We start from the raw sequence: 9,285 nt of genomic DNA, 5'->3' as shown, positions 1-9,285 counted from the left end.
AAACAACAAGACAGATGTTTAATGCTTTATGGGATTCTGCAACTTTTATCGAAGGTTCATAGAGGGATTTAGCAGGCTTGCAAAACCACTCTATAACCTAACGAAAAAAGACAAGAAATGGGAATGGGGAGAAACAGAACAAAAAGCATATGATGCAATACGAACGCATCTAACATCAGCACCCATATTGGTCCATTTCAACCCAAACCGAAAGACAATGATCGAGACGGACTCCTCAAAATATGTATGCTCAGGCATACTATCGCAACAATGCGACGATGGAAAATAGAGGCCAGTGTCCTATCGATCCAAGACAATGAGCCCCGCAGAGTGCAACTATGATGTTGCAAACAAAGAACTATTAGCAATAGTTTAAGCATTAAAAGAATGGAGAAGATATGTTTCGAACAACGACCATCCAGTCCGAGTTCTAACCAACCACAAAAACCTGGTACCGTTCATGACTACCAAAGAACTGAACGACCACCAGATAAGACTGGATGGAACACCTCAGCAAATACAACTTCAAAATCGAATACCGACCAGGCAAAGAGAGTGGAAAACCAGATGCTCTCACAAGGATTGCAAGCGACAAACCACAAACAAAAGAAGACGAAAGAATCAAAAAAAAAACACGAACAATATTACCAAAAACCTACTTTGCGGCAATGGAGGTTATCCAATTCATATCAAGGGAGGAAAGAGGAATCGAGAACGCAAACGAGAAAGACAAAACAATTCAGGCAATAAGAGAAGCCTTGAAGGAAGGAAAAAAAGAGATGAAAGAAATTGCTCTGTGTTTATGCCAATGGAAGGATGGAAATATGTGGTACGACGGAAAACAATGAATCCCGGAAGAAGAGGAGATAAGGACAAATATCATACGACAACATCACGATATCCAAATGGCAGGACACGAAGGAACGGCTGAAACCACGGAATTCATTAAGAGGTCATTCTATTGGCCTGGAGTGGACGAAGACGTCAAACAATATGTCAAAAACTGCGACATATGCCAAAGGACGAAAACGGCTAAACACGCACCATATGGATTACTAAAATCAAAAGAAGTTCCCGAACAACCATGGGAAACAATTACTATGGATTTCATCGCGGACCTACCAGCATCGGAGAATTGGGATAACATCCTGGTCGTCATGGATCGTCTGACCAAAATGAGCCATTTCATTCCGGTGAGAAAAGATATCAACACGAGGGATTTTATACAAACCTTCTTCAGAGATGTTTTCCGACTTCATGGCCTACCCAAGAATATCATCACCGATCGAGGAACACTATTCACATCGGGATTATGGAAAAAGGTAACCGGAGAAATGGGAATACAAAACAGAATGAGCACAGCGATCCACCCACAAACGGATGGACAAACGGAACGAGTAAATGCGATACTCGAACAATATTTAAGGGCTTACGTCAACTATCAACAAGATGATTGGTACAAGCTGTTATCGATGACCGAATTCGCATACAACAATGGAAAGCAAGAAATGATCAGCACCACACCATTCTTCGCAAATTACGGACAACATCCACAAAGTCAGACCACATATCAGACGATTAATGATATGATACTGGAGAAAGTGGATATGGGAAAACTACACGAAACCTCACAATACGAGATGAGTCAAGCACAACAACGGCAAAAAGAACAATATGATAAGCACCGAAGACCGGATCGGAACATACAACCGGGAGATATGGTATGGCTAATACCACGCAATATCCATACGACACGACCATCAAAGAAACTGGACTACAAGAAAATCAGACCCTTCAGGATATTGGAAAAAGTGTGCAGCTGAGCTTATAAACTTGACCTTCCCCCCTCAATGCGAATACACAATACATTCCACATCTCACTGCTCGAATTACACAATGACAATAAGTTTCCTTCCCAAACACTTATTCCTCCCCCTCCGATTGAACTAGATGGTGAACCAGAATATGAGCGCGACGAAATAGTTGATTCCCTCTTCTTCCACGGTCACCTCCAATGCCGAGCCAAGTGGACAGGATATTTTCCTGAATACGATAAAACTTGGTACTTCGCACACAACTTCAAAAACGCACAAGATGCCATCTCAACCTTCCACCAGCGATACCCAGACAAGCCCGGCCCAGGTGACGATCACGTTCAACCAAGACAAAAGTGAGGGAAATACTCCCGTGCCATTGCAGCAACACAAAGACTGGGGTGATAGCCCCCGCCAAACTACACCCACCAACCCTGAATACTCATTCATGGGGCCAACCAACGAAGAACTCAAGGAAAGTGAAAGACAAGCACAGCATAGGCCATGTCATGGATGGTATGCTACGATGACGGTTGCCAAACACACTTTGGCGACAAAGAAGGCTTGGGATGGTTCCCGAGGGAATGTCGAAAGCGTGGCCCATGCCCGGACCACATTCTAAAGCATTGGCAACAATGCTTAAGAAACGGGTGCAGGATGCACAGGGCACAGAAAATATCTGCGGGATACTACGCGCAGAAGGATGGAAGCAGAAAAGAGTTGGAAGGATAAGATGCCAGAAAGGCATGGGCCGCGAGGACGCGGTCCATGGAAGGAGGGGCCCAAAGCTCCTCTGCAGACACGGAACCGGATGTCAGGAGCCTACACAGGCAGATCCGGGGACTCCGAGAACAACTGGGCCAAGCCGAGGCCACAATTTCGGCAAACGACAAAACGATCACGGAGCTAAGACAGCTTAACGACAATCAGCGGCACACCATCGAAATGCCGAACCTGACTCTGGAATCGGTGAGGGTCAGATGGAGGACGGCAGACAAAAGGTTCCACAAGCTGGGAAGGACCATGCGCTCGGCAGGACGGGAGCTATTGAAACTGGGAGAAAAGGCCTGATGGGACTCAGGCTTAGGAGGAGGGGAGCTAATGTCACGAATGTGGCTTAGCGAGAAAAGGGTTTTCACGTGACGCATAGTTATGAGTCACAGGTACATTATTGTTTCACATATATGACTCATTAGGGTCATATGATTTGTTATGTGTGAGATTTGTGATGCATTCGCACATGGCTCAAGTATGAGTCATGGGACGTGTGCTTGACAAGTACGCCTTGCGAGTATGCCTTGCAGGTAAGCCTTGCGCATATGATTTATGTTTTGCACATGACCTCATTATGAGGTCATGGGTTTCGCGCATCTGACTCAGTCGAGTCATATGACTTGTTTATTGCGTTATGATTGGTTTATGAGTTTTGTACATGACCTCACTATAAGGTCATGGGTTTTTGAGCATGTGATCACTTTGGTCACATGACTAGTTTGTTATGATTTGGTTTCGCACATGTGACCACTTTAGGTCACATGACTACAGGCGGGAAGAATACTATATAAGGAGGCCGATGCGGCCGAGGAAGATAGGTTCTTCACGCTTTATTCTAAGTACTTTTCCTACTTATTACTTTAACGAATATAAAACACCTTTACGATCTTTATCCTTATTGCAACATTATCGTTACGCCAAGTAAGGCGCTTTACGAAGAAGAGTTAGAGAAAGCTTACGATAGGAGTTCCCGGTAGAAGACAAGGGTCTTGTACTATCGGTAACGTAGGCAGAGGCCTAGAGCTATCATAAGACAGAGGAAGAAGAAGACAGGAAGAGAAGTATCATTCTCCATCGCCAAGTACTAACTATCCAGAGAGGGATCGTTACATCTCCTAACATAGTTCCACTTGAAGCTATACTGCAGAAGACATACTATAGACCTCTGATATATCAACCTCCTCACTGGTATAGGGCTGACCATGTTCCTTGCTTGCATAGTAGTCATTGTAGACCATATGAAACTTTTCCTTCACCTCCTCAATCCATTCTGGCTTCTACTAAAGATTCTCAAATACATTTAACCTCATCTGAGAATCCAGTATAGTAGCTACAGCCTGCACACTATGGCTATCTGTTATTTGCCAGTATAGATTAAGCTTCCTATAAGCCTCATCAGCGGCAGCACAGTGTAGGTGTGATGTTATTGCATTGAGCTCAGGGTTGTTATGAGAAGACCTCTCCCTTTCCATTTGAATTAGTCAGTAGAGCTTATTTTGAGTAAATTAATAGTATAGCAATTGCATTATGAGGGTGGGATAAGTTGAGCCACTTGCAAATCCTATTTCTAAGACAAAGACTTGATTAATATCTTGTAATTTTACTAATACTCTCCAGTCACTTCTGTCCTGAGTCAGTTGTTCATGCTGGAAAATGTGGGAAGAGTTAAAGGTCAACAGGCGTTCTAGTACTAGTAGGAGCTCTAAGGCCTGCTCAATCATTTTATGTGTTAAATTCCACTAGATGCGAACATCAAGAACAGGTACTAACTAATCAATCTTTACGTCTTGTATTTCTATTTTCAATACTTCCCACTGTAACGTGTTCACAGGGTGCTATTCACATTATCGGTAATAGGTATGATAGTCAACTGGTGGCTAGTCCTATCAGAGAGAAGGCAAGAGCTGAGAACTAAAGGAGGCTTCGAGGGTGTACTGAGAAAACTATAAAGTAACCATTCAACCAAGTATATTAAAATACAGTCTGTCAAAGTCTGCTGTTTCCATCGTGTAATCAGGCGGTCTTTAAATACACAACTCTGTTCATGTCTAGCATGAACTAAACTATTAAAAGGTATCAAACGATATATTTTGGTAAAATAACTTAAGTATCAAAATGATAGACTGGGAAAATACTTGAGGAACAAGAATACTGAAAACTCCTAGCTATAATAGTGGTAGAAAGCAATACTGTATTCCAGACAATTGAGAGTGATTCTTTCCAGAACCTCATATGCTATTGTAATAGTCAAGTTCTCTTGGTTAGCTGATCCATGCTTTATCATAATATATATAAACTACTCTATTACTATCTTTGTAATGAGGTCTACCAGTAATTGCAGCTACATATCTTGGAAGGTATATAAATTAACTTAACTCATGATGCTTGGACAGCTTTAAATATAATCCCCTTCCTTGTTATTACTGCTCACTGGATGAATATTGATTTCGAGCTAGTAAGCACACTCATAGGATTTGAACATTTGCAGGGTTCACATTATAACGTATTTGCACGGTGCTAATCACCTTATCGGTAAAAGGTACAATAGTTGACAGGTAGCCTACTCTAGCAGAAAGGAGATGAGAGCTGAGAACTAAAGAAGACTTCAAAGGTGTACTGAGAAAACAAAGAAGTAACTGTTCAACCAAGTATATTGAAATACTGTTAGTCGAAGTCTGCCTCTTCTATCATAAAATCAGGCTGTCTTTAAATACACAAATCTGTTCTTGTCTTGTATGAACGAAACTAATTAAAGGTATCAAATGATACACTTTGGTAAAACCACTTAAGTATCAAAATGATACTTAAAACAAAACATAAAACAAAACCAAGTATTAAACCATACTTAAAACAAGCCAAGTATCAGAGCAATACTTAAAACAAAATATAAAACAAAACTAATAACCAAGTACCTACTATACCAGTTACACACATACTGTAGAAAGTATGACTGCCGTAATAATGAAAATAGTGCAAATGTATGATATCGAAGCTAATATCGATTGCATTACCACTGACAATACATCTGCCTCTGTCAATAATATGATATTTAATGAGCTTGAATTTCAACTCTCATCTTGGAATTGACACAATGGACAAATTCACTGCCTAGCACATGTGCTTAATCTGGCAGTGAGGACTGTTCTTATAATATTGAAATCAGAGGCACAGGAGGCAGAGGTGGTTCTTGAGAACTGTGAAGAAGGGAGCAATAATGCAGTAGGCCATGCGGCAACATTAAGTAGGCTGTGAAGAATTATTGTAAAATTTAATTTTCAACAACACTGTGAGTGTAACTGGTTTAGGTACTCGGTTAGCTAGTTTTGTTTATGTTTTGTTTTAAGTATCACATTGATATTTGGTTTGTTTTAAGTATCACATTAATACTTAGTTTGTTTTAAGTATCATTTGATACTTAGTTTTGTTTTTTGTTTTTTTTAAGTATTTTTTGATACTTAGTTTTGGTTTTTGTTTTGTTGTAAGTATTGCTTTGATACTTAGTTTTGTTTTATGTTTTGTTTTAAGTATCGTTTGATACTTAGTTTTGTTTTATGTTTTGTTTTAAGTGTTGTGTTCCTGCAAGCTGACTTGCTATAGTAAATGGGTTTGATCCTGTCTGCTTGCATTTGCCCGTAGTGGTAGCCTCATCCATTCGCTTAATTACACCTTTGTAGTCCTTCTCCCGAGATGGTAGCTGAGAATGGATTGAATGGAAATGTCTTCCAAATGTCATTGTGGTGGTATAACTTGCTTCATAGGAATCCCATTTATGTTTACAATGGCAACAGTAAACCATATGCTTCACCTCCACATCTCTGATAGAGCTGAGAATCCATTGAATCGGGCTTGCTACTGACGGTAGCTTCATTGTACTAAATACCTAAACAGTCACCATCTTTAGTCTTTGTCCCTAGACGATTAACTTGATCAGCAGTATTCAGAATACCCCCACTTACCCCATCGTCCACTAAGCTTCTCACAAAAGTCACCTGTCGCCCCCTCACTCGCGCTTGCTGCTCCCATACTAGCTAGGAGTTTGTTGCCTCAATTCCCATTACTCTTCAACTACGGGCAAACGGGTGTCCTTATATACATGAATCTGAAAACTCTTGCGTCCCTTACCATTCCAGCCTCATCATCAATTTCCCTTTGATAACCGTGATCGTGCTCCTTCACTTTTCCTCGCTGATGTTAATTATGGAGTGCCGGCGATCCACAATAGACAGGCCGCCAGTAACCTCTAGTAGATTTTGTGAGCCATCACACATCCCTAGGTAATGGGGTGCGAGCAGTTGTCTTTCGAGGCAACAATGAAACAACTTTCCGAGTGGGTTAACATCGAGTGATATATGATGCAGGAATCCGTAATGTGGAGCGTTGAACAGTGAGAAACGGTTTCTTTCTAAACTCCTTGAGATTACTACTATGTATCATATTCTGCTATGGCGTGGTATACCCTCGGTTGATTTTTAATTGCTCTCCGGCTATTGTGAGCCCGCCTGAATCCACCGCCGCCAGGGTGGGCACTAGGCGGACGAGCATTACAAAGTGGTATGAATATCACGAATGAGTGTAAAACAGGGCCCCATTTTTTTGGTTAGTTTAACCTGCCCAACTCCCGATCCAACTCCCGCTTCTTTAGACTCACATTTGTGTTTTATTATTTTTCAACAACTCTGGTCTTCTATGCCGCAATAGAAGCGCGTCATAAGGTCTGATGCGAGAAGTGTTGCACGCCGTGAATACAGAAAAGAAAAAAAATTAGTACGAAGGTAGAACACGCCGAGAATGGGTTTCTGGTAAAAGATTTTTGAAAAACTCTATTACGTATGATACCATACCGTCCTAAAAAAACATGCTGTCTGGATCATTGACAAGGACGCTGCCCATGCCCACAACCCAGAATTCCGCTTTCTTTCTGGCTTGCGGCCTTGGGGCTGCCCGGGGAAACATACACATAGAAGCAAGAAAAGTTTATGATACGCGGGAAAACTTGAAAAGGCAAAGACACTGTAGCGAGCGAAACACCACAGTTAACCAACGCCAATGAGTACAAAAGCCGATGCTCGAGATCTCGGGTGAGACCTTGCTAGCAGTTTTTGTATGTGGCATACTTACAAGGAAAAGATAAGTATAATGACCTAGAAGATCGAATCAGATACGTTGCACTCCTTTCTTTCTCCTGCCCTATATCTCCCTCTACCAAGAGAATCATGCCCCGAAGGCAGGGCGGAATGGACTGAAGAAAGGGGAAAAAGAAGCAAAAGCGGCGTGTTCTTATACCTCTGAGGCTCTGAGTAGATTGGGAACAGAAAAGAAAGCTCCCTGAGAGATCTCCACACCATTTGGCGATAGGTGTTATCGAGATGCATGCGCAGTACCATCCACAAAAGGAGCAAACTGTGTTCACCCCCCTGAGAGCTTAAGGAGTCTGCGCTGGTGCACTTCTACGATAGCTGTCACCAAGGAGGAGTAATTCCCTCAAAAATATATCGGAGTAGTCCCCCACAACACTAGGCTCTCATTTGTGGGGTATAGATTCTGCTCGACTACTATGTCGCTACCGATAACTAGGGGAGGACGAGTACTTATGAGGCTGTCGCGTCGGTACTCAGGAGTGCGGGTATATGCCAGAAACAAATACCATAAGTACATAACTGCTGACCTTGCTATTAACAAACCATTTCCAACCAAGAGGTTATCCTTATTCATTCCACCAATAAATCTCTTGATCAATGTATGATATCAATAGTTACAGCATGAAGTTTAACTGGCAAGAGCTAATCTAACTTACTCGTATCATACCCAGTAGGGTGGCTCTCGCTGCAAGCTAGCGCTCACCGCAGACTTGAGACATCCATTCCATCCGGCGGCTCGCCAGAGACTTACATTATACATCCAACACACTTCAACAGCTAAATATTATTACTATCAGGGACATTTCTCTAAGATCGGCAATTATAAACCTACCCTCTAACTTTCGAATCCCTCAAAGCTCTCCCGAAACTTGCCGAGGGCCGACGGGGCCACATTCTCATGCCTCAAACCTCAAACCCTCCAACCACTCGAGAACCTCCTGATTATCCTCCCCTCCCCTCACCCTCCTCCTTTTTCTTTTCTCAGACCCCTCCCCAACAACTCCGCGCCCACCCAACATCTCATCAATCCACTCAATCACACTCTCGACACTATCCTCCTCCCCCTCCTCATCGTCATCACCACCATCACAACCCCCAACAGCGACAACAGGAACAGGAGCACTACCATCAGTCATCACCGGCCGCTCAAAGAACCCAAGAACCGCCCCCGAAGCATTGCAAGGAAGGGGAGCACATGAGTTTCCCAATGATGCAGCGATAGTAGCAGTCCAGGGCCGTGGAGAGCCAGGAGTACTAGTAGAAGAGTGAAAAAGCGGAAGCACAGCGCCCGAAGCATCGCACGGGAAGAGTGGGGCTTGGCATGGGGGCTCCGGCCGTTGCAGTGGCGGGGTAAGTGTGATATGGGGGGTTGGGGCACTCAGTGCGCGTACGAGCCGATGCTGCCGGACCGGGGCGGAGGGAGGGGATGGATGTGATACTTTGAGCTCTTCATCTGTGGGCACGAAGTGCATTCGTCTAGTCATTACCTCTGGGTTGGGGGAGTCCAACCCTGTTGGCCTTATTTCCGGGGCCGAGTGGCTGCTGGTAGGCCTTCTAGG

The sequence above is a fragment of the Tuber melanosporum genome (assembly GCF_000151645.1).
Source record: "Tuber melanosporum whole genome shotgun sequence assembly, scaffold_25, strain Mel28".
Taxonomy (NCBI): domain Eukaryota; kingdom Fungi; phylum Ascomycota; class Pezizomycetes; order Pezizales; family Tuberaceae; genus Tuber; species Tuber melanosporum.
This window is presented reverse-complemented; position numbering follows the sequence as displayed.